The sequence below is a fragment of the Phoenix dactylifera genome, chromosome 13 (assembly GCF_009389715.1).
Source record: "Phoenix dactylifera cultivar Barhee BC4 chromosome 13, palm_55x_up_171113_PBpolish2nd_filt_p, whole genome shotgun sequence".
NCBI lineage: Eukaryota > Viridiplantae > Streptophyta > Magnoliopsida > Arecales > Arecaceae > Phoenix > Phoenix dactylifera.
In genome coordinates, this window is record NC_052404.1 from 2,169,358 (window position 1) to 2,196,618 (window position 27,261).

The window sequence follows — 27,261 nt, forward strand, 5'->3', positions numbered from 1 at the left end:
AAAATATCAATGTATGAGAAGAAGAATAAATAAAAAGCAAGTAGATGCTGCCATTTATTGTTACTTATTTTTTATTGGAGTTTTTGAGAGCTATAAATTAGATAAAATTTTAAATAAAATTTGATATTTATATAATAAATGGTGACTAGGTGCATGAGATTTTTATCGTTACGAGATGTATGCAGTTTTATCCGCATATGTAGAGAAGCTATATCGATATTTTGAGTCTATGGTCATAATAAAACAACTTTATCATTACATCAATGCTCATCCTCTAAAATTGAATAGTTAGGTATATATCAAATATTAGTGCTCCTATGTTTGTCGCTTTTTTTTTTTCTTTGATGAAAGCAAATGAAATATGGATATTATTAAATGCTATTATTGTACCTGTATCCATATAGGTTTAAATGCGGAAACAAATCATGTTGAATTATGCCCGTTCCATTTTATTCCTACATATTAGTCCTTTTCACCCCTTCTTTCTTTCTTTTGCTGAAGAAAAATTTTGAAGATGATAACACATGTCTTAATTTACTGGGTTGTCTTTTTATTTTTTATTTTCATACTGGTTTTTGTTTTGCCTTTTTTTTTATTGTATGCCGATTATTATACCCAATATTATGGTGTTTAATAGACATCGCCATAGCATCCATATACATCAACTAGATTGTATGAAAAAGGAAACAATAATTAGCTTGATGACGTCGTGCAAAATTTGCTAGCCAAACTCAATTTGATTCGCCTGCCAGTGCCTGCATATGAATAGTCAGGGTTACGATCTCGGGAAACATACACTGCACCGGCAACTAGATGCTTATGAATAAGCATTTTTTTCTTTTAAATATAAAATTATAATAGAATACACATATTGATACATGAGCTATCCTGGTGGAAACATATGAATGCACATAACATTTCAATGGCTTGTCCATTTGTTCCATATGATATATAATTTTTTTAGAAAAATAGCATACAAATCCATGCAACTGTTTATAAGAAAAAAATATTATTCCTTGGTCACTAAAAATAGTTTAGAAAATTGAAATTGTATAATATTACTAAAATCGATCATCAATTTATATATGCTCGTGTTTGAAGCTATGATTGGAAGCTAAAAGAGCTCATCTCTTTAGGAAGTCATGAACAATAACTGTAATGATGTTTTCCCACCTGTCGTCTGAAAAATAGTTTAGATTTTGAACGAGGTCTTAGAATTCAGTTCAAAGTTTGAAATTTTGACCTATTTGGAATTTGGTACCGCATGATATAGGTGATCCTAAATTGGAGAACATAAAGAGAACAAAAGGGAATAAGTGGTGGTGGTGAGGCAGTCGACGTCGAGACTTTTTTTGAGAGAGCTGGAAGAATATATGATGGGATGAATTGGAACTAGCCTCTTCTGTGGAAAAATATTTGATGACTCTAATGGCAAACTGCCATCTTGTGTAGTTGAAGGGTAAATCCAGAGTGCTGGGTCAGGGAAGGCTATGGCTAGTAGATGTTGGCAAAGATGCTACAAAAAAAGATAGGTAATTTTGGTTCATTGGGGGAAACCGTTCATCATAATTAGAAAAATAGGGAATACTATGAAAGGCCTACTTTCAATTTCACTGCACTGCATTACTTGGGGTAGAGCATATCAATCTTCATAATAGATACATGCTGCACATTGTTTTAGTATGGCAACTAGAAATCATATGCTAATGTAGTTTTTATTTGTCACGGGATCCCCTTGGTTATTGTTAATAAATGTAAGGGTGTGTTTGGTTCGCTATCAATATCAAAATCAAAATGGATTGGAATGAAAATTGGAATGGCCATATTGTTTGATGTGTTTTATTCATGACTGGATTTGGAATGGAATTCAAATATTAGGAGATTAAATTTTGAGGGATTGGGGCACAATTTCTATTTTTCTTTAGGATCGGAATAGGAACGAGACTCTCTCCGATCAAATAACCGGAATGGGAGTTACTTATTCCTATTCTTATTTCAGTGCTCAACTTTTTCCAACCAAATATCTCTTAAAATCATATGCAAGTATTTTGCCTAAAAGCTCAGGAAAACCTCAGCCAAAACTGTTTTTTGATTTGAAGTATGCTGCTTTTAGTCATGAATGGTCTCATAGTTTAAGTGATGGCTCGATAAATCATTAAAAGAATAATATGCCTACATACATTTGGAAAAAAATACAAAAAACTTTACAATAAAAATAAGTGCCGGTAGAATGATGTTTTGTAATTTTGTTCCATGAGTCAGCTTACTTCCAGCTCCTGAGTATGTCCACAAAATCCTAAATGCTATTTTGCAACATTCACTAACATTGTATCTTTTTGGAATCTCTTCCTATGATGTCTTTTTAAAACTAAAAAAAATTCTGAGGCTTTACTGCAGATGTTAGGTCTACGATGGGCATCAAGGAACAGAAATGTAAACGGCAAGGATCAACCTATCAGACTAACACTTCCGCTCGTCACCTCTCTGGCGTTGTGTTTTTTTTATATCTTTTTAATAATATTACAAGTTGCCACTTTTGATCCAACTTTTTTCTATTATTATTATTTTTAAAGAAAAATCCATGCACCAAACTGCAAGGCAGCCCATAGTTTTGGTTACCTTGGCTACGTGAGTCTAGACGAGTCTGGAATCTTGTACCACCGTACAGAAACACGCCACGTGTCCATCTCAGAAAAACTGACTCCTGAGCGTGCGGTGGACCGCGTCCTTATCCAACGCCGACCAAGAGAGAATGGAACCAGAGAATAAAGCCCGTCCCACCGCCTCTAGAAACCAATCCATAAATCGTTGCTTCTCCCTTACCCCTTCACCGTTTCGTCTATAAATAGCGGGGGACCTCTGATCTTCCAACAATTGTCCGGGATGGGGGAACTCTATATTTTTTCTTGTTTGGGTGAGAAGTTTTGGTGCTTGATTTGGGGTTACGCTTCGATATTTGGTTCTTAATTCGCTGGGAATTTTGAGTTATCGTCGGTCGATGCACTTGATTTTCCAACAATCGTCCGGGATGGTGTAGGTTGCCCGGCGGGTTTCTCGTTGGTTATTTTATTCCCTTTTGCCCTTTTTTTAAATCTATATTTGTTCTTGCTTGGGTGAGAAGTTTTGGTGATAGATTTAGGGTTACCCTTCGTTCTTTGGTTCTTAATTCGCTGGGAATTTTGAGTTATCGTCGGTCGATGCACTTGATTTATTGCTTGATTTAGGGTTACCGTTCGATCTTTGGTTCTTAATTCGCTGGATTTTGAGATGATTTGTATAGAGGGGTTTGGTAAGCCTTTGATAGTGATTCTGATATATCAAGTTCCATTTTATACGTACTCTTGATGAGGTAGATGTTAATTATTACTTGTTGCAGTTACTCGGGGGCTACATGGGTTGGGATAATCGTTAAGGCAAGGTACCATCAATTTTGTAAAAGACTTGTTCTTTGAGTTATGGTTTTTCTGCATTTGATAGCGATTCTAATTGTGTAAATCAGCATTTTTCTTATGAACATTTTATTTAGGATGGATGTTCGTTGATTTCTGTATTATTATTGCACTGTTGCAGCCAAGTTTCTTGGAGGTTCTTGGACCCACTTTTTCGTTGGGGATCTGGGGTTATTTTTATCTCTTGTTTTCCATATGTTTGGTTTTCTCCATTTGCTGACGTTTATTGTCTCAATTGTGTCATTTAGGATCAGATTTGAAACTAAAATGTCATCGGAATTAAGGTGGTAGATTGCCATTGTTGGGGAGATATGATTTGTGTAGAAGCGGTCGCTCACCTTTGGTGGTATTATTGATCGTATTGATAATCTTTTTCCTCCCTAGCCTTGCTTGTCAGAATGGATGTTAATCATCATTCCTGCTGTTACAGCTTTTACTGGTCTTGCACTGGTGGTGAAACTTAAGGGTTTCTTGCTGTTTCGTGGTTAATTCGTCGGATTTTGAATTTTCGTCGGTCGATGCACTTGATGGGGAGTGATACCGAATCCTTGATGAATTCGTCAATTATTTGCTCTTCTTCAAGGGTTTCCGTTGGAGCTCTTGTTGTTGATTCATTGAATTTTGTTCATCTTTGCCTGTTGCAGTTGATTTGTTATGATTAGGTTTCTTCATGAATCCATCCTGCGTTTTACAGAATGTGGAATTATTGGTTCTTCTTCGGCTGTTTCGTTGGATTTCTTTCATCCTAGGCTGGAGCAGTTGACTTGGGGAGTTAACATTAATTTTACCATAGGCTTTTGCGATATTCGTGATGAGTATCGTATTGTATTTCCTTCTATTCTTCGCTGCCTAGAGTTTTCAGAACTTGTTTACCGGTGACATTTGCATCCTTTTTCGGCAGTTGCTTCTATTATATGGTGGTCTGCTGCTGAAGATTGTGTACTTTGGCATAAGTGGCTGCACTTTTGCTAGGTTGTTGGTTGCTATATACTGTTTTCAATCACTTCTTGAAGCATTCCCCAGTTTAATGTGTATGTCTTCATCTTCTGCTGCACCTCAAGCAAGCTATTAAAGTTTGAATACAACCCTTTTTTACACCTCTTGGATGTTGTTTCATTTATTCATTTATATATTTGTGTACCTATTTATTTTTGTTATTTATATATATTTTATTTAGTTTAAGGTTGTTCAATCAGGTTATGAGAGATTCTTCTTGTTTAGTGATGCCCTTGTATAGAATACTTTGCAAGGTGGTTCGTATTTGAATTGCTTTATTCTGTCATGCCTATTTAATTGTAGGTTGCATTATTTAGCAATTGGCTCATATGTTTGACTTCCATCTTGTTTAGAAATTTGGTGATGCCCCTGTAGAAAGTACTTTGCGAGACATGGTTCATATCCGTATTGCTTTATTCTGTCATTCTTTTTTGCATTTACGTTTCATTATTTAGGCTTTTGTGGTATGGGTGTTGAGTATCGTATTGTATTTCCTTCGATTCTTTGCTGTCTGGAGTTTTCAGAACTTGTTTCCCGGTAACATTTGCTTTATTTTTCGGCAGTTGCTTCTATTATATGTGTTTATGAGGAGTTATCCTTAATTTTACCATAGGCTTTTGCGGTATGGGTGTTGAGTATCGTATTGTATTTCCTTCTATTCTTTGCTGTCTGGAGTTTTCAGAACTTGTTTACCGGTAACATTTGCTTTATTTTTCGGCAGTTGCTTCTATTATATGGTGGTCTGCTGCTGAAGATTGTGTACTTTGGCATAAGTGGCTGCACTTTTGCTAGGTTGTTGGTTGATATATATTGTTTCCAATCACTTCTTGAAGCATTCCCCAGTTTAGTGTGTGTCTTCATCTTCTGCTGCACCTCAAGCAATCTATTAGAGTTTGAATACAACCCTTTTTTATACCTCTTGGATATTTTTTCATTTATTCATTTATATATTGTGTACCTATTTATTGTTGTTATATATACATATATATTATTTAGTTTAAGGTTGTTCAGTCAGGTTATGAGAGATTCTTCTTGTTTAGTGATGCCCCTGTATCGAGTACTTTGCAAGGTGGTTCGTGTTTGAATTGCTTTATTCTGTCATGCTTAGTTAATTGTGGGTTTCATTATTTAGCAATTGGTTCATATGTTTCACTTCCATCTTGTTTAGAAATTTAGTGATGCCCCTGTATAAAGTACTTTGCAAGACTTGGTTCATATTTGTATTGCTTTATTCTTTCATTCTTTTTTGCATTTAGGTTTCATTCTTTGGCGGTTGGCTCATATGTTTCACTTTCATCTTGTTTAGAATGGTTCTTTTAATGGTTGATTCACCAAGGGGTTATTATTTGCCAAATCAATGATATGGAGGATTGTGCCATTGATAGTGGTTAGATTATACTTATTGCTAATTAATTTTTTTATTTTTAATTGTTACTTGTCCTGTTGCTCTGTTTCCAAGAGATTGTATTACTGGACATATTTCTTCTTCACCTTTTTTGTGTAGTTTGTAGGTTTTGGTAATGTTGATTTCTGATCTACTGATATTTTCCCTGGCCTGCTTGTTCATTACTGATCAAACTTGTTATCATGGGTTGCTGACGTTTGGTAGGACATGATGATGGATGGGGGGTTTTTCATACTCGATAGCGATTTAGATTTTGTCAATTAGAATTAGTCGTTCCTTGTAGACGTTATATTGAGGATTGCATTGATCAGTTTCTTTTTATTTTTGCAGTATTGTGGGAGGTTCTGTTTGAGGCAGTTTTAATTCAAGGAGTTTTATCTAACTTTATTCTATTTTAACTCAACGGTTTTAAATAATACCTGCATATATATCTGTCTTCCTTGCCCGTTATTCAGGGATTGGAATTAAAGACCATGAATTATCGATGCTCGAAAGAGATGATTTTGTACAGAGGTGGTTTTACGCCTTTGATAGTGATCCTGATGTATGAAGTGTCATTTCGTTCATGCTCTTGATGAGGTAGATGTCAATTGTTGCTAGAAGGGGCTTCTCACCTTTGGCTTTATTATTGATTGTATTGATAATCTTATTCCCTCGACCCTTGCTAGTCAGGATAGATGTTAATCATCACTCTTGCTGTTATAGTTTCTTGTGGACTTGTAGTGGTAGAGGGATCTTTTGGTGAAGGGGGTTTAGATATTTTTTCTCTCCTTTATAATTAACAACTTGCTCTTTTTATAAAGGTTGTCTTGTCATGTAATCTTTTAATAGGTTGATAATGTTTGGAGTCGGAGGATATGATACTTGCGAAGGGGATATGTCTAACTTGGTAGCATCTTAGGTTAAACCTGTTGGTCTGTTTTCTCGAAGATATTCTGTTTGGTAACCAGTGTCTATTCTACTACCATTTTAGTCTTGGAAGATGTTTTGGTTGAGATGACTCTGTCACGAGGTTTGAACCATTCTTTTTTACCTTCGTTTTGTTTTAAGTCATTTTTTCTTGGAAGTATGTTTCACCCTTGTTGGGCATTGCATTCTTGATGGCCTGTTTTCTATTCAGTGGATGGGATTGAAGATGACAGGAGTTAAGGCCATAGGTTTCAATGCTTGGGAGAGTACTTGCATAGAGGAGGTTTCAACTTTCTCTCTTCAACTCGTCTTTTATATTCACTGTTGTTAACTTCTTGCTGATTTTTGTCTTCTCAATTGTCCTAGACTTGAAATCTAACTTGTCAGGGGACATACGGCACTAGGTTGTCAATATTTGGGAGAGATGTTTTGTATATAGTATTAATGATTATATTAGCAGGTATTTTTTTTGATCCTTGTTAATCAGGATATATGTATATCATCACATTTCTGGATGGTGTAATCTTTTTGAAGGGTGCAAATGCACGCGATAATGATTTAGGTTTGCATTGACTAACTTTCCTTTCTCTCATGGATGTTCTACCATGGATAAATGTTGATCAATACCTTGTTAGTGTTGCAGCTTTGATGAAGTTTTTATTGGATAAAGTTTTTGCTCAAGGGGGTTCTGAAATGTTTCTTTTTAATTTGGCTCTTAAACTCTTTTCTTTTAAAATGCTTTGTCATTCTAATTGCTTGTTCTTAACCAGAAATCAGACTTAAATACCAAGCTGTGATCAGATTTAGGATGTGCTGTCATTCTGGAAAGAATATTACATATATGAGTTGTTTGGAGGGTGTTTCTCACATTTTTCTCAATTCCTTTTTTTCTTCCTTGTTTTCACTAGTGATGGTTGATGGTTCGTACTAATTGTAATTTCTATTGCTGTTGCAGTTTTGAAAAGGCCTGCATTATTGGAGACACTTCATCGCGAGTAGCGTGTTGAATGGTGTTCTAGCTTTTTTCTTCTAAAAAAAAAACTTCTAGTAACTGTGTTTGAATGAATTATGTCATCATCTTGGTGATCCTTTTCCTGTCACCTTGTTTGTGTTGTAGTCTGGTCTCGCGCAATGGGCTGATGATTTTTGGCGGATACGATTTTAATGAAGGGGTTTTTCACCTTTGCGAGTGATTTGGCTTTTTCAATTAGCATTATTTTTACCTATTTGTTGTTTTATTGAGGATTTTGTTGATGGTTCTCTTGTTATTTTTGCAGTCTTGCAAGATGTTTCATTTGAGGCACTTTTAATTCAGGTTCTATGTTAATACTGTTTTAACTCACACTTCTAAATAATTCTTGTTCCCGTGGTTTTTTGTAAGTCTGTGATTGAACTGAAGACCACGGATTATTGATCTTCGAAAGCGAATTTATGTAGAGGTGGTTTTACATGGTCAATAGTGATTTTGATGAATGAAGTTTCAGGATAGATGTTAGTCATCGCTCCTGCTGTTACAGCTTTTCATGGGCTTGGAACTGGTGGAGGATCTTCTGGTGGAGGTCTTGATTTTTTTTTTCTTTTCCTCCTTTTAAATTAGCAACTTGCTGCTCTTATAGATGTTGTCTTGTCATATAGTTTGTTAATCTGTCCTGGCATGTAGGTTGTTGATTTTCGGATCATGGTTGATACTTGATATTATCTTTATTAAGGGAGTATGTCTAACCTGGTAACATTTTTAGGTTATCAAAGTTAAGTCTTTTTCTTCTATATATTCTGTTTAGTGACGAGTATCAGTTCTTTGACTATTTCAGTCTTGTAAGATGTATTGGTGGAGATGCCTTTTGTTAAGGGGTTTGAACCATCCATTTTAACTTTGTTCTGTTTTAGGTCACTTTTTTTGAAGTACAGTTTTACCAGCTGTTGAGCTCTCTATTCTTCATGGTCTATTTTTTATTCAGTGGTTAGTGTTGAAGGCCAAATGAGTCTGTACTCAAGGCCATAGGTTGTCAAGATCGTATTTGCATGGAGGAGGTTTGATTTTTTTTTTTTCTCTTTTCCTCCTTTTGAAGTAGCGACTTGCTGGTCTTATAAATGTTGTCTTGTCATATAGTTTGTTAGTCTGTCCATGGTGGATATTATATTTATTAAGGGAGTATGTCTAACCTGCTAACATTTTTAGGTTATAATAGTTAAGTCTTTTTCTTGTTTATATTCTGTTTAGTGTCCAGTGTCAGTTCTTTGACTATTTCAGTCTTGCAAGATGTATTGGTGGAGATGCCTTTTGTTAAAGGGTTTGAACCATCCTTTTTAACTTTGTTCTGTTTTAATTCATTTTTTTGAAGTACGGTTTTACCAGTTGTTGACCTCTGAATTCTTGATGGTATATCTTTTATTCAGTGGTTAGTGTTGAATCCAAACGAGTCTGCACTCAAGGCCAGAAGTGTCGATGCTTGGGACAGTATTTGCATAGAGGAGGTTTCAACTATGCTTTTCTTGTAACTCGTTTTTTATATGTCCTGTTGTCACCTTTTGCTGACTATTGTCTTCTCAATTGTCCGCTTGTTTGTGATCGTACTTGAAATCTAAGTTGTCATGGGACTTATGGTGGTAAGTTGTCAAATAGTTTGGGAGAAATGTTTGGTATATAGTATTATCGATCATTTTAATTGTCGTTTTTTTCTTCTGATTCTTATTGATCAGGATATATGTTTATCATCAGCCATCCAGATGGCTTAATCTTTTTGAACGGGGAGTATTTCACTTGATTGTGATTTCTCTTTTGGAGGTTCTCTCATGGATAAATGTTGATTAACACCTTGTTACTGTTGCAGCTTTGACGAGGTTTTTGTTGGATAAAGTTTTTGCTTGTGGGGGCTCTGGAATGTTCCTTTCAATTTGGTTCTTTTAAACTCGTTATTTTTAAATACTGTTGCATCCTTTTGCTGGCTTTCTAATTGTTTGTTTGTTGACCAGAACATCAGACGTAAGTACCAGGACGTGATCAGCTTAAGGAAGTGTCAATGTTTCGGAAAGATTATTTGTACATTGGTGGTTTCTCACCATTGATAGTGATTGACTTATATTTTGTTGGTTCCATTCCCTGCTCAGAGTCTTGTTAATGAGGATACATGATGGTAATAATTATAGTTATCCTTACAGTTCTGCTAGGACTTGCATTGGTGGGCTGTGATGAGGGTTTTGTTTTCTTTTATTTATAATAACTTGCTAACTCCATGGATCTTTGTTCTGTCAGATTATCTGCGGTTAATCATGACCACTGATCAGACTTATTATTATGGGTTGATCTTCTTAGGCGGATAGAGTATCTTGTGAAGGGGGTGTGAGCACTTCATAGTGCATCAACTATCACCTAGTTTTCCATTAGATGCGACTTTGCATTAATGTGGTTACTCGTGCTGCCATTGGCATCTTTCATGGACTTTACTTTCCGTTCATGGGGTTTTTGCGAATTCATTTTGACATAAAAATGTGTTTGGGTGTACCAAAAATGTTGTTATTTCATGTTGTTTGAAAATATTTTCATGACTCTTTATATGGGTTCTTGGTTGTGTGATGAAATTTCAAAATGGTTTTAAAATCATAAAATTGAAAATTCTAATCAAATTGAATTTTAAAAATTGATATTGTTTCTATTTTCATATTAGAAACTTTTCATTTTCATCTTTTTTTTGTCAACTAAAAAACTTTCCTTGAGGGGATTTAGCTTTTAGAATTCAAAATGTCACATTGATGAAAACTAAAGTTGAAAAAAAACCCTCCAAATGTGGCCTTGGTGGTCTCTGTCACCATTTGCTGATTCTTGCTTTCTCGATTTCGTTTTTCTTGTTTGTTTTCAATTGAAATGGTAGATGCCAATTGTCATTTCTACTGCTGTTGCAGTTTTTCAGATGGTTGCATTAGTTGTGTGTTGTGTTGAATGGTGGTCTAACTTTTTTATTTTTTAGGGAAATGGGGAAGAACTTTTGGTAGATTTGGTTGGAGGAATGCTGTCATTGTTTTGGTGATCCTTTCTTGTCGCCTGTTTTTTGTGTCAGTCAGGTCTCGCACAATGTGTTGATGACATTTGTAGGGTATGATCTTTAATTCAAGGGGTTCTTTCCAACTTAGTTCTATTTTAACTCAACACTTCTAAATAATGCCTGCTGTCTCCATATACTTTTGGCCCGGTTGTTAATCAGTGATCGGAATTAAAGACCATGGATTATCATTGTTCGAAAGAGATGATATGTATAGATGGGGTTTGTAAGCCTTTGATAGTGATTCTGATAGATGAAGTGTCATTTTATTCGTACTCTTGATTAGGTAGACGTCAATTATTACTTGTTGCTGCAGTTACTCAGGGGCGACATCAGTTGGGATAAGCCGTAGGGCAAGGTACCATCAATTTTGTAAAGGATTTGTTCTTTGAGTTATGGTTTTTCTGCATTTGATAGCGATTCTAATCGTGTAAATCATCATTTTCTTTATGAACATTTTGTTGAGGATGGATGTTCGTTGCTTTCTGTATTATTATTGCTCTGTTGCAGGCAAGTTTCTTGGAGGTTCTTGGAGTCACTATTTCGTGGGGGATCTGAGGTTATGTTATCTCTTGTTTTCCATATAGATGGTTGTTTCCATTTGCTGACTTTTATCTTCTCAATTGTATGTCATTTATGATCAGATTTGAAACTAAAATGTCAAGATTGTCAATGTTTGGGTGAGATGATTTGTATAGAGGCGGTCACTCACCTTTGGCGGTATTATTGATTGTATTATCCCAAACCCCCCCCGGCGCGCTTGTTAGAATGGATGTTAATCATCACTCCTGCTGTCACTGGTGGTGAAGCTTAAGGGTTTCTTGCTGTTTCGTGGTTAATTCGTCAGATTTTGAATTTTCGTCGGTCAATGCACTTGATGGGGAGTGATCTCGAGTTCTTGACGAGTTCGTCAATTATTTGCGCTTCTTCAAGGGTCACCGTTGGACCTATTGTAGTTGATTCATTGGATTTTGTTCATCTTTGCCCGTTGCAGTTGATTTTGAATGATTAGGTTTCTTCATGAATCCATCCTGCGTTTTACAGAATCTGGAGTTATTCGTTATTCTTCGGGGGCTTCCGTTCCGGCCTTTGGTGGCTGATTCGTTGGATTTCTTTCATCCTAGGCTGGAGCTGTTGATTTGCGCTGATTATTGTTTCTTGATGAATCCATCCTGCGTTTTACAGAATCTGGAGTTATTGGTTCTTCTTCGAGGGTTCCATTTGATCTTCGGCTGTGAGGTTGGTTCCATTTCTTGATGAATTTGTCCTGTGCTTTTTGGATTTGGAATCATTTGTTCTTCTTTCGAGGGTTTTTGTTAATCCGCGATTTGTCCTGGCTTAATTGGTTGATGATCTTTGGAGTTTGGACGATATGATATTAACAAAGGGGTTATGTCTAGGGCTGGAAGTGGGCTCGGGCCGGCCCGAAGCCCATCGGGTCGGGCCGCCCGCGGGCCGGGCTATGGGCTAGGCCCAATGCATTTTGGGCCCGGCTCGGGCTGAATGATTAGGCCCATTTCTATTTCGGGCCGGGCTCGGGTATTTCATTGTCCCGGTCCGGGCCTGTCCCAGCCCGAGCCCACGTCCAGCCCGAACCGAATGTGTCTGGCTGTCTACCGATTGCCGAATGGCCCGAATCGCGGCTAAACCCAGCTGCTCGAGGGATTTGCAGAGGTGCAGTGGGCCAGAGGCAAAGCGGACGAGCGGTGGAGGCGACGAGGCGTGGTGCTAGGGTTTCGCCGGTCGCCACTTCGCCGGTCGCCAGTCGTCGTCGTCGACTGTCCAAGCTCGTCGAAGTGGTGAAGAGAAGTCTCGACCACCCTATCGTCGGCAAAGCTAGGTTTTGAGGTACGATTACGAATGATCTTCTTCCTTTTGGATTTTGGTTGGGATTTGCAGAGGCGCAGAGCAGACGAGCGGTGGAGGCGTGGAGCTAGGGTTTCTCCGCTTCTCCTTGTCGGCTTGTTGCCGGTCACTGTCCAAGCTCGGCGATGTGGTGAAACCCTAGATCCGAGGGCTTGTCGACCGTCCAAGCTCGTCGACCGTCCTCGACCGTCCTCACCCCTATCACGATCTGAGGGCTTTCACAGCCAAACACACTTTGGTTCGATCACGGCCAAACACACTGTTTTTTTTCCAAAATCTGGTAAAAAAATTTCGAGTTTATTGAGAATGGATTACGTTTGCTGCTGTCCGTTTGTTTTTTGAGAACTTATTTCGTTTTTGTTTCAGTTGGGTTGTGTGGTAGATCGCAAGCAGGGATTCTTTTTTTTTCATTTTAGTGGGAAAACTGCTATCCTTTTGCTAGAAGAACAGAGTAGTTTTCGTTCAACCATGGCATAAACTTCTTTTGGCTTTTATCCGATTTAAGTTCTCTAGTAGAATGTAAGCAGAGATCTTCTGAGGAACTTGTAAAGTTTCTGCAAAATATTATAATTTGCTGGGAGATCTGATTTCTTGTTGATTATTTATCCTTCTCTTCAAACTTCCTGTGTGTCTTCTTTTATTTGAGTTCTTCTCTTGTAATCAGGGATCTTTTCCTTTGTTTCCCCAAAACTGTAACTTTTCGGTATGGGAAACTGAAATATTTTGTCAAAGTTAAAATCATATTCTTGCTCTCAATTTATGTTGCGAGCATGTACAATTTCTTCTTCTTCTTCTTCACCTCTTTTCATTGTGAACTGCTGTATGTTTTCATAAAAAAGTTTAAATTTTTGCAATGGATAAGTATGCGAGTTTCCTCTGTTTGGTTCTGATCTCTGATTGCTCTGATCTCTCTGTCTGTTTAGTTCTCTGTCTCCAATGGATAAGTATGGAGTCGGATGGTGGTGTTGTGTTAGTCTAGCAATTCTTCTCATGATCTCATTATCTGTAGGCAAAGTAACAGGAAATTGTGTGCAACATAATTAAACTATACAAGCCCTTTTCATAAAGATATTTGAACTTATCCACCAACTGGGTCCCTTTTTCATGAAGAGAGCTTTTCCTCTTTCCTCTCTCACATGTGCAGGTACATAAACACATGTTATTTATTTTGTTATAGGTTAAATTTGTGATATTTATTTTGTTATTTGGGCAGGTTATTTTTACTAATGTCTCATTCTAAAATGGGTGAAAATGAGATCGTTGAAGATTTAAGGGATGAGGATGATAGAAATGAAGTTACTGTTGAAAATGATTGTGACAATTCTTCTAGAAAAAGATTTTGGGTAAGCGTTTTTACAGTCTTCTTTTTTCGGAGTCAGAATTGCTTGCCTCGACTAGTGTGAAAGAGTGAGACAAACGAGACCAAGGCCATATAGAGTAAGTACATGAAAAAGAAAAGGGATAGGGCACTCATTAACCTTTGCGCTAATAGAGAGGAATTGAGCCGCTCCATGCCAAAAAGGTTGGTTCGTCATGCAGTCAATATAAAAAATATTCTACTGCCTATGGTCATGTTCTTGGTGAACCCTAGGAGCTTGATATGATCATGTCTGAGGTTCCTTCGATCATGGAATTCTCTCACAGTTCGTCGATGGGATCCAGATTGCAAGCCGTCGTTGGCCACTCTCGATTTGACTTGGATCCGGTTCCCCGAATTACATCTTCTGTCTTAGAATGACGATGTTCTCAACACCTTTGCATCATGTATGGGTACTCCGGTGAAAATAGATAGAAAGTCTCACTACCCGTGGGCGCTTTTCTAAGGTTTGTATAGGGCTATAAGTAGGCCGTTTGCTATTGCTATAAGGGCTGCTCGCCTTTATACGGCTTGGCTTCGCTATCGCTCCTATGTAGTGGTCGAGGAAAAAAATTCTGAAGGGTCAATAACTAAGTGCAAATATTATAAAAAAGTTTTAAGTGGGAGCATTAAAGGAGGAACGAGTCATCTAAAATGCCATCTTGAAAATGTTTGCAAGAAGTATCAAAAGAATCCGACTAGTCAGTTGCTCTTACTACCAAGTTCAAAAGATCCGATAAAGTCTTTCAAATTCAATCAAGAAGAGAGTAGAAAAATTCTTGCAAAATTTATCATATGTGCTGAGCTTCCATTTCGTATTGTTGAGCACATTATTTTTCTGAATTTTATGAGATCTCTTCAGCCATTATTCAAAATTATGGGTCGTAAGACTGTAAAACATGATTGTATGGCTTTGTATCAAGAAGAGAGGAAAAAATTGCATGATGTATTCAAGAACCTAAGTTCTCGGGTTAGTTTCACTACTGATATTTAGACATCAAATCAGAAAATCGGTTACATTTCTTTCACAGCACATTATATTGATTTTGATTTTATTCTACATAAGAAGATTATTAGTTTCAAGAAACTCCCATACCCTCACACCAGCTTTGCAATTGAAGATGCTATAAGAAAATGTCTTGTTGAATGGGAATTGGATTGTAAAATTTGTTGTATTACTTTAGATAATTGCAGCACAAATGATGCTGTAATGAGAAAGGCTCCGAGATCACTTTTGTTATGCAATATTATTTAGTGGGGAGTACAGTGTGCACATATATAAAATATTATGGTTCAGGATGGAATGAAAATCATTCATGAAGCTATTGAATGTATAAGAGAAATTGTTAGATATGTATCTGCATCCCCATCTCGAATGCAAGCATTTAATGAAATTGTACAACATATAAGACTTCCTGCTAGAAAAGGACGCACTTTGGATGTTCCTACAAGGTAAAATTCTACTTATGAAATGTTGCATGATGCACTTGGTTATAAAGATGCTCTTATTAGATATGCAACTGAGCATTTATGTGTATGCCCCACCAATGTTGAATGGAAAAAGGCTCCTTTTATTCTTGAATTCTTAGAAGCCTTTCTTGATGCCACTAAAGTATTTTCTTGTTGTAAGTATCCCTCATCCAATTTATACCTAAAAGAAGTTTGAGGAATTAGGGCTTTATTGATGGATGAAAGTATCAATACTGATGAAACAGTGAAGCAATTAACAAATGAGATGCTAAAGAAGTTTAACAAATATTGGTCTCAGTGCAATAATTTATTGGTAATTGCTTCTATTTTGGATCCCAGATCAAAGTTGATATTTGTAGAGTTTTGTTATCAAAAGGTATTTGAGTTAGAGGAGTGCAAGAAAAAGATTGATGATATTCGTGTTTGTCTTTTTAAATTGTATAATGAGTATGTAGATGCAACAAGGGTGCGCAGCCCTCTATGAGTTCAAGTGAGCGAACATCTAATTTTGATGGACAAGTTTCGTTTCTTCCAAAATGAAATTTGGTATGGATTTTGCTCAATTTAGAAGTCAGAGTTCTTCAAAATGCCCAAAGAGATCCGAGCTAGATAGTTATTTGGATGATGATGTGCTTCCTGATTTGGAGAATAAGGAGTTTGACATCTTGGCTTGGTGGAAGAGTAATGCAGCAGTCTATCCTATACTATCAAGAATAGCTCGAGATGTTCTAGCTATTCCAGTCTCCACTGTTTTATTTGAGTCGGCATTCAGCACTGGTGGTAGAGTTGTGGATCAGTATCGGAGCTCTTTGAGCCCATCTACCGTAGAAGCCTTAGTTTGTACCCAAGATTGGCTTCGTAAACAATATGATGAAGGTATATAAATCTTTTAAATTTATCTAATATTTTTTATTTGCTTATCGTACTTATAATTTAAACATTTATGATTGATTTGTGTGTTAATAGTTGCAAATTGCTCAAGTTCTGTAACGTTGAATGTAGATGACGACAGTTCTTTTTTCGAGGGGTTCTGTTTGCTTCTTTTCGAGGGGTTCTGATTGCTTCTTTTCGAGGGGTACCTTTTTCTTTCAAGTATTATCGTTTGTCGTATATTGTGATTTGAATAATTGGTTCGATTCTGAGAAGCAAGATGTGATCAAAGCGATGATTTTTTTTAACCTCCTGTTTTTGATGGAATCCTTTTGTTTGGTTGCAGTTGTATCATTGAAGTGTCAAATTGCACTGATCCTTTTACCTGATGGTCCTAATCGGAGCTATCATATACTGGTTTGATAGAATGATAAATTTCATTTCTTTTGCATGTCGTCACATCACATGTCAAGCATTGTGGCAACATGATATTTCTACCGAGGCTTCTTAGAATCTACTCTTCCTGCTGCTTATTTGGTTGTTACTTGGATCTCATATGGGATTTCCTGTAATGCTATGATTTTTTTTTAATGAATAGAATTTCTAATCCGTGTTCGTGGAGTTCATTATGCTAGCTTTTTTATGCAGTAGCTGTTCATGTGGAACCATGAAAATTAATTTATTATTTGTGCTGCTGCAGATTAGCCTGTGCTGCAGATTAGTTAATTTATTTTCCCCATATATTAGTTTGTACAACATCAGGTGATCTTGCTCAAGGGCATATCTAAGCAAAGGTAGCAACAAACTAAGCATATCTCACTAAATGAGACAAAATGGGCTCGGGCCGGGCTTGTGATCGGGCTGGGCCAATCGGGCTCGGGCCGGGATCGGGCCGAGTTTCTATAATACTGTTCGGGCCTAGGCCCGGCCCGGCTCACTTCCAGCCCTAGTTATGTCTAACCATTTAAGCTTCTTTTTCTTGTGTATATTCTGTTTGGTGATTGGTGTCGGTTTTGTTATATTCCAGTCTTGCAAGATGTTTGGTGATTGGTGTCGGTTTTGTTATATTCCAGTCTTCCAGCCCGGAGTCATTTTTTTGGTAGTAGTGTTTCACCACGTAGTGGCCTGTGTGTTACATCTAATACATGTACATATTGTAAATTGATCTATATCTATATAAAACCATATCTGTATACAACTTTATATGATAAAATTTTACGCATTTGAAGGTAACCGCCCTACGTACGTATAGTAGAAAGACCCATCGGACCTGTGAAAGTCTCGTTTTTGACTAAACTAAGAAACACGGGCTTTGCTGCGACGAGGATGCCTTTTTTAATCAGCCAGCGTCTCGGTGGTGTTTTTTCATTTGCTTATCTTGTTTGGGCTTAAGGCCATAGGTGCTTATCTGTTGCCGCCTTCTGCTAACTTTTGTCTTCTCAATTGTCTGCCTGTTTGTGATTGGTCTTGAATCTAAGTAGTCCTTGGACTTATGGACTCCGTGGTCGGTATTTGGGTGAGGCATTCTACATGTGGCATGTTCGATTGTATTAATCAGCTTTTTTTCTGATCCTTGGCGTTATCTTTTTGGAGAGGGCATGCTTTGGACCAAATAGTGGGTTAGATTGCATCGACAAGCATGCCTTTTTCTCTTGTGGATGCTCTTTTACGGATAAATGTTGGTTAACACCTTGTTATTGTTGCAGCTTTGGACATGGTTTTTGTTGGATGAAGTTTTTGCTCAAGAGGGCTTTTAACTCTTTTTAAGTGCTGTTGTTACTTTTTGTTGACCTTTGTCCTTCCAATTGATTGTTTGTTAACTAGAATACAGACTTACTGACCAAGCTGTGATCAGATTTAGGACGTGTGGGTGTTCCGGAAAGATTAGCTGTATACTGGTGGTTTCTCACCTTTTGGTAGTCATTTGCACTTGTATTTGTTGATTTCCCCCCACCCCCCTCTCATAGTTTTAGACTTCTGCTAGTACTTGCATTGGTGGAACGTGATCAGATTTTTTCTTTTCTTTTTATTCAAAATAACTTGTTAATTTTGTGAATCTGTGCTGTGAATCATGACCAGCAATTATATCAGCCATCATGGGTTGATAATCTTAGGTGGATGGAATATCTCATGCAGTAGCTCTTGATGGTGTATCAACTATCACCTATTTTTCCATTAGACAAGATTTTGTATGAGCGAAGAGCGTTTATTGTTACTCATGTTACCATTGGTGTCTTTCATGGGGTTTACTTCTCATTATTTTAACCTAAAATGTGTTTGGGTGTATGAAATGAAGTTATTTCATCTTCTTCGAATTCATATTCCTGACTTTTTAATATGGGGTGCTTGGTTGTGATGAAATTTCAAAAAGGTTCTAAAATCTTGAATTGTAAATTTTTATTTGAAATAGAATATTAAAAATTGATGTTTTTTATTCTCATCTTCAAGCTCATCCATTTTCAGCTTTTTCTTGTTAACTACAAAACATCTGTTAATAGGCTTTTAGCTTTTAGAATACAAAATTTCAAATTGATGAAAAACTAGAGTTGAAATAGAAAATCTCTAAATGTGGGCTTGATGTTCTCTTTCACCATTTGCTGGTTCTTGCTGTCTCAATGGGGTCAGACTTGGAACATGAAATATGCGGGGAGGCTTAAGACCATTGTTGGCAGATGTATAGAGGGTGTTTCTTGCATTTTTCTCAATTTCTTTTTTCTTCCTAGTTTTCACTGGTTGTGGTAGATGCTGATTGTCATTTTTATTGCTGTTGCAGTTTTTGGAAGGCCTGCATTATTGGAGACACTTCATCTTGAGTGGCATTGAATGGTTTCTAGCTTCTTTTTAGGAAAAAAAAATTTAGTAACTTTGGTTGAATGGCTATCATCATGTTGGTGATCCTTTTCCTGTCAACTGGTTTATGTGTCAGTCAGTTCTCACGTAGTGGTTGACGATATTTGGAGGATATGATCTTTATGTGGGGTGGGGGTGGGAGGGCTTGTGCTTTGTTTTTTGTCAATTATAGCATCATTTTCCCCCCTTTCTGCTGTTCTATCTTAGTTCTCTTTTAACTCATAACTTTTGAATAACGCGTGCTGTCTTCATATACCTTTGTCTTCCCACGCCTGTTTGTTAATTGGTGTTCGGAATTAAAGGCCATGGATTATTGATGTTCAAAGGTGATCATTTGTGTAATGGGGGTTTTACGCCTTTGATAGTGATACTGATGTGCCATTTTATTCATACTCTTAATGAGGTAGATGTCAATTGTTACTCATTGTTCTTGCAGTTGCTCAAGGGCTATATTGTTTGAGACAATTGATAAACCTGGGGTACCATCAGTTGAGTAGACAATTGATGGTTTTTTTTCTTCTTCTCTTGTCGTTGTGTCAATGAGCACTTTTTTATGAATATCTTGTTTAGGATATATGTTTGTCACCACCCGTATGATTATTTTAGTACAGCAACAGGGTTACTTGGAGGCCCTTTTTCAAGGGGGATCTAGTATTCTTTTTATCTCGTATATGTATGGTCATTACCATTTGCTTGGGACAGTATTTGCATAGAAGAGGTTTCAACTGTGTGTTTTTTTATGTCCTATTGTCACCTTTTGCTGACTATTTGTCTTCTCAGTTTTCCGCCTGTTTGTGATCGTACTTGAAACCTATGTTGTCATTGGACTTGTGGTGGTAAGTTGTCAATATTTTGGGAGAAATGTTTTGTATATACTATTATTGATCATATTAATAGTTGTTTTTTTTTCTATTCTTATTGATCTGGATATTTGTTTATCATCCCCCATCTGGATGGCTTAATCTTTTTTGAACAGGGAGTATTTCACTTGATTGTGATTTCTCACTTGGAGGTTCTCTCATGCAAGGTCCGCATGGACGCGGAAAAAAACTACGCTTCCGCTCGCGGACACGAAAAAAAAAAACAACGCGTCCACGCACGGACACATTAAATGCCACAGAGTGGGTATTAAATGGCCTCTGCGGGCTGCCCCGCGCGGGGAATCGCGCGTAGGCGCAAGCTGGGCGCGCGATTCTTTGCTGGCGCGGACGCGAAAAAAGAAACACGGATGCGTTAAATGCCATAAATGCCACTCTGTGGCGTTAAATGGCCCACGCAGGCTGCCAGCCCACGTGGGTGCGTTGCCCCGCGCGGGGAACACCGGTACACAGTGGAAAATGGCCGGTTCCGGCCTCTATAGGGCCGGAAACGTTTTTCACCGCCGAACCATACCGGTTGGAGCCGGTATCGGTACGGTACGCGCTGAACCGGTTCGAGCCGGTTCAACAGACCTTGCTCTCACGGATAAATGTTGATTAACACCTTGTTACCGTTGCAGCTTTGATGAGATTTTTGTTGGATAAATTTTTTGCTCGTGGGGGTTTAAGAATGTTCTTTTCAATTTGGTTCTTCTAAACTCGTTATTTTTAAATACTGTTGCTTCCTTTTGCTGGTCTTTCTAATTGTTTGTTTGTTGACCAGAACATCAGACCTAAGTACCAAGATGTGATCAGATTAAGGACGTGTCAATGTTCCGGAAAGATTATTTGTATATTGGTGGTTTCTCACCATTGATAGTGATTAACTTATACTTTGTTGGTTCCCATTCCCTGCTCAGAGTCTTGATAATGAGGATACATGATGGTAATAATTATGGTTGTCCTTACAGTTCTGCTAGGACTTGCATTGGTGGGCTGTGATGAGGGTTTTGTTTTCTTTTATTTATAATAACTTGCTAACTTCATGGATCCTTGTTCTGTCAGATTATCTGCTGTTAATCATGACCAGTGATCAGACCTGTTATTATGGGCTGATGTTCTTAGATGGATAGAATATCTTGTGAAGGGGGTGTGAGCACTTGATAGTGCCTCAACTATCACCTATTTTTCCATTAGATGTGACTTTATGTTAATGTGGTTACTCGTGTTGCCATGGGTTTACTTTTCATTCATTGGAGTTTTGTGAATTCATATTAACATAAAATGTGTTTGGGTGTACTAAAAATCTTGTTATTTCACGTTGTTTGAAATATTTTCATGACTTTTGTCTGGGGTGCTTGATTGTGTGATGAAATTTCAAAAAAGTTCTAGTCAAATTGAATTTTAAAAATTGATATTTTGTCTATTTTCATATTGGAATTTTTCCATTTTCATCTATTTTCTTGTTAACTATAAAACTTCCCTTAATGGGATTTATTTAGAATCCAAATGTGGCCTTGGTGGTCTCTGTCACCGTTTGCTGATTCTTGCTTTCTTGATTTCTTTTTTTCTTCGTAGTTTTCACTTGTCGTGGTAGATGCTAATTGTCATTTCTATTGCTGTTGTTGTTTTTCAGATGTTTGCATTAGTTGTGTGTTGTGTTGAATGGTGGTCTAGCTTTTTTATTTTTTAGAGAAAAAACTTTTGGTAGATTTGGTTGGAGGAATGCTGTCATTGTTTTGGTGATCCTTTCCTGTCAGCTGGTTTTTGTGTCAGTCAGGTCTTACACGATGTGTTGGTGACATTTGGAGGGTATGATCTTTAATTCAAGGTTCTAACTTGGTTCTGTTTTAACTCAACACTTCTAAATAATGCCTGTTGTCTCCATATAGCTTTGGCCCGGTTGTTAATCAGTGATCGGAATTAAAGACCATGGATTATCGTTGTTTGAAAGAGATGATTTGTATAGAGGGGGTTTGTAAAGCCTTTGATAGTGATTCTGATATATTAAGCGCCATTGTATTCGTACTCTTGATGAGGTAGATGTCAATTATTACTTCTTGTTGCAGTTACTCAAGGGCTACATTGGCTGGGATAATCGTTAAGGCATGGTACCATGATTTCTGTAAAGGCCTTATTCTTTGAGTTATGGTTTTTCTGCATTTGATAGCGATTCTAATTGTATTAATCGGCATTTTTTTGTCTGAACATTTTGTTTAGGATGGATGTTTGTTGCTTTCTGTATTATTATTGCACTGTTGCAGCCAAGTTTCTTGGAGGTTCTTGGAGGCACTTCTTCGTTGGGGATCTGAGGTTATTTTTATCTCTTCTTTTCCATATGTTTGGTTTTCTCCATTTGCTGACTTTTATCGTCTCAATTGTGTCATTTAGGATCAGATTTAAAACTAAAATGTCATCAGAATTAAGGTGATAGATTGCCATTGTTTGGGAGGGATGATTTGTAGAGAGGCGGTCGCTCACCTTTGGTGGTATTATTGATCGTATTGATAATCTTTTTCCCCTTTAGCCTTGCTAGTCAGAATGGATGTTAATCATCATTCCTGCACTGCCCCCCCTTCATTGTAAATTTTGTATTCTCATATTAGTCTGTTAATCAGTGATATGTTCTGGGGTTTGGAGTTTGGTGGACATGATATTTATGAATCTTAGACATGTATGCATTTTGTTAATCAATGAGTCGACCTATTATTCTACATTGATGAAAGTTTAGATGGCATGCTCTTTATAACGGGTGTAATTGTGAGTTTGATCGTGATTTAGATTGTGTTTATGAGCTCTTTTTCTTGGTGACATTCTATTCAAAGCAAGTGTTGATTATAAATCATTATTGCAGTCTTGTGGGTTCGAAGACCGAATATGTGATTGGAGAAGGTTATAAGTTGCTGAATTTTAGGAGTTGTGTTGAAGAGGGGTTCTCTAAGTTTTACTAGGATGTCAATTATCACTTTCTATTACCATTGCGGTTTTGTTTGATGGTGTTCTTGATTGTTTTTTTTTTTAAAAGTAACTTACTGATTTTGTGCATGTTTGTCATTTTGAGACTGTTCTTTTCATATGATCTATGGGTTAATTGGTGACAAGATTTGGCATCTCAGACCAAGGTTGGAGGAATCGGTCTTGACCCTGTACCGGTTTTCCTGCGGGATGGCTCGGTACGTGCTTGACACAAGGGAATAGACGGGGGAGGAAGAACGAGAGAGGAAAAGAGAGAGAGTGGGGAGGGAGGGAACACATCCCATTTTCGGAGCCGGAACTGTACCCGTGAACCACCGGTACGGTTTGAAATGGGCAGAACTGGCCGGTTTGGGTCGGTTTTGCCGACGTTCTCTCAGACTGATGGTGGTTGGAGGACATGATATCTATCGAGGAGGTATCGAGCTCCAATTAGGGATTTAGATTTTGCCAACTTGCATATCTTTTTTCCCTGGTAGACATTCTATTAGGAACATGGTGTTGATTTAGTGCTGTTACTCTTGCATGTCATGCAAGAAGTTTCGTTGAATACACTTCTTGTTTAGGGGGTTTTTGATTCTTTCTTTCTTGGTTCTTTTTAACTTGCATTTCTTTTTAAGTATTGTCATCATTGCTGATCTTTGTATTCTCGATCTTTCTTGAATCAGTGATCTGACTTTTAGTGTCCAAATATGTGGTTAAATTGAAAATTATTTGGGATGCCAGGTTTCGGGAGACTTGAGTTGCTGATGCTGTTGCAATTTTGCAAGGTTTTGCATTGACGGGAACTGTTTATATCCAATGGTATTACATGTTTATTCTTAATAAATTATATTGATTTTATGGATGTTGTTGTCCACTTCACTGGTTTGATTTTGTGGATGTTGTTGTTTATTCTTAATAAATTTTGTTTTTTTCAAAGGAAAGAAGTAATAAGACATATATTTGTTTTCTTGAGGGTTTATGCTCATAATCATTATTAATGAATTTGTTTTTGAGGCGAAGACTGGAGTTGACTAGATGTCTGTGAGAATGTTCCTTGTTATGCATTCTTCCTAGTTTATGTTCGGGCACATGGATGGGAGGCCAGTCTGTTAGGTCATATTGTCTATTGTGCTTCCCTGTGAAAATTCTTTTGTTGAAAGGTCTTGCGTCTTGCTTGGAGTGTTTTAAGCCTTCGTATGATCTGAATATAATTTGTGGCCTATGCTCATAGTCTGTTAGGTCATGTTATCTACTGTACGTCCCTGCTATTATTCTTCTGTTGAAAGGTCTTGCATCTTGCTTGGAGTGTTTTAAGTCTTCGTATGATTGGAATATAATTTGTGGCCTAATGGTATTGATTTTTGTCATGTAGACAATTGCTGATTATGGTACTGCTTGAGTTGGTTTTTCACACCGGAAACTGAAATGGTGGCCATTGTTGGTTGGAGGATTTCATTTCAATAACAATGTTGCTTATCGTGTTGTCATGGAGTGTTGATGCTTTTCTCTCAATGGGATGTTTTACTTGCATACCATGGCTTGATTTTTTGTTATTGTTGTTTGTTGGTTGCAGTTTAACACTGCCAATGCCGGTCCCAAGCCCGGATGAGAAAAGTGGAGGGAGCTGTTATTGTTAAATGTAGTTTCTTTCACTGAGCAAATTTGAGCAGCCCGTCTAATTCAGTTAGCCAAGGACTTGATCAAATCCTGACGGGCTGACGGGATGTCCTGTAGGACACCAGGATGGGGCGGGGTGCGTCCCATTTCAAGCAGCTGACCACCGCCTAAAGGGTTGCCCTCCAACCTCCATTTTTTTCTGAGTATTTATTCATTTAGCTGGTTGATGAGGGTTTTTTTCCCTCTCAATGATAAAAGAAATTAGATTTAAATGCTGATGAATCCGAGAAAGTTTCAATTGGTTTGTGATTGGAGAGATGTATGAATTAAATAATGAAAATAGAAAAAGTAGAGAGCTGAAGAGAGGTTAGTGGATTGAAAAATAAATTGACCCTAAAGAAGGAACTCGATGCAAGTTTAAAAGTACAGTTTTTTTTATAGGATGGTCCGCGCAGCAGACAAATCGGAGCCAAAATTATCCAGAGAGATGATGTCAAATCTACCATTTTCCACTTGTTTGTTGCATGCTTCTTTTGTTGCATTTTTGGTGCTCTGTATGTTGCAATGCAAATTCAACTCTCTTTTGATCTGTGTGCCGTCTTAAAAGATATCTTCATTTTATATAGAATATGTCTTAGTTGCAATAATAGTCACTTGAAGGAGAGCTATCCATTACACACAACTTCAAAATGTCGAAGATGTGATTTGACTTTTCCATTTTATCCATTTGAAAGGGATCCTATATATATATTACTTGTCTTGGTATGATGCTAATTCGGACTGTGGAGGATGTTTGCTAATTTAATGCTGCTGAGTTGTTTTCATTATTTTTAGAAAAATGAAGCAAGAAATCTGTCTTTTACCATCATCATTGTTGATGTTACCTTAATTGCTATTGGTCATTGCTACTGTCATCTCTTTTATAATCATTATCACTACTGCTAATATGCTGCTTTGACTTCTGCCATCTTTGTTGGAGTCGTTGCTTTGTTATCGTCCATACTATGACCACACTATTGCGGTGCACTTTGGTGCTTCAATCACCATTATCTGCTACCGCTGTGGTGCTATGTCACTAGATCTAAAAACAAAAGAATGAAGCACCTTGAGTGTTCTAAATATTTTTTTTGGTTATTTATTACGAAGGATGGGATGACGGTAAGCTTTCTGGAGTATCTATGGTCTTTCAATCAAAATTTATTTTGTTTCATAATGGTTTTTTTTTTTTCAATTTTTAACCAAGAGAGGCAAAATCCTGTGTGAATTTGCAGGTATCTCACTCAAATGAACTGATTGCCGTATGTTTTTTGCTGTCTGGTATAGATGGAAGAACCACAATGCTTTGGTATTTCAAAATACGACTATATCCATTAATAATATCATAGGTTCTCAATATCGTTTTGACATTGTGCAGGTTCAGCATGCTCGTTATATTGAATCACCCACCCATCAATTGGATGTAATAGTGATGGGTCATACTGCCCGGATGATGACAAGGCCGGTGCTAACTTCGTATTTAGAGGAGCTGACGATTTTGTATGCTGGCGGTCGTGCATTGCCTGCCATCCGTCCCTTGCTGGCTGAGGCTTGGGCCCTCTGTGAAGCGCTCAGTGGCATTCTGCTGGGGCTTCAATGCCTAATTGTTCCAAGTGATTCTTAGCCTTGTGGACATTCTGACCTAGCCGGAGCATACCCTGGGACAATTAGGCCTTTAGTTCTTTTTCAGAAATTTCAAAGTTTCAGCATGCTTATCGGAGCCGAATGCATTAGCTGATTTTTTAGCAAAACTTGGATGGCAATGGCGTCGGGTTGTAGACTGGACTTTATCCAGTCCACCTTGCTGATTTGATGCGTTATTTAGGCAGTGGGTTCGCTATTTTGGTATTGGATCTCGTACCGGTGCTATATTAGCATAGTATCCGTACCATTTGGTATGGTATGTTCTTTACCATTTGGTTTAGGCTGGTATGGCATATTATATTGATGGACGTGGATTGTTTTGGGGGATGATCAACATGGATTGTTTAGCAAACAATCTAAGGCAGAAGAAATAAATGTCTTAATCTATTTAGACTTGCAGGCAAAAGGCTATTTGATGAATGGTTGCTCTGTCCGCATGTGGTACTCAGCCTGATTCAAATGTAATCGTATAATATGGCAGATGAAGGACAGGTTCAACGTCAGTCACCTACCATGCTGGGTCTGCTATTAACTGACAGCAGTCTGGTGTTATGCTTTATTATCTTCATAGGAGTTATTTTATGCCAGGGTCTTGATATGCAATTCGGAGCCATGGGATGCTATCGTGTTCTACATAAGTATATCTATATTAATTTCTACAAAAGTAAAAGAATTGATTATATGTTTATGGAAATAATTGGCTGTTAAATATCAGTACCTATTTAAAGCAAGTTGACATAAGCACAATTAAGTAACTAGTGGTTGAGAGACTTTACGCTGTACCAGGGTTCAGCAATTCAAATCCTAGCTTCAGCATGAATGCAATATTTTAAGAAATCCTGTAACCCGGTTTTCAGTCCGGAGATTCGGTCCGATTATTTGAGAACTCTTCTCATAAAGGTGATGAGAACTCAGAAGTTGACATGGTCTCTAATTTCTA

General features: G+C 37.5%; 1 long non-coding RNA gene across 16 annotated transcripts; it reads left to right on the forward strand.

Annotated features, from left to right (window-relative positions):
* Positions 1-2,792: 2,792 nt before the first annotated feature.
* Positions 2,793-27,015, forward strand: LOC103707298. Of its 16 annotated transcripts, XR_003385767.2 has the most exons (6): positions 2,793-3,289; positions 3,377-3,418; positions 3,527-3,619; positions 3,698-16,365; positions 16,456-23,843; positions 24,598-27,015. It is a non-coding gene; the product is annotated as an uncharacterized LOC103707298 (long non-coding RNA). The 16 variants fall into 16 exon arrangements; XR_003385758.2 differs by having other exon boundaries at positions 3,527-16,365; XR_003385760.2 differs by having other exon boundaries at positions 2,793-16,365; positions 25,913-25,958; positions 26,056-27,015.
* The last annotated feature ends 246 nt before the right edge of the window (positions 27,016-27,261 follow it).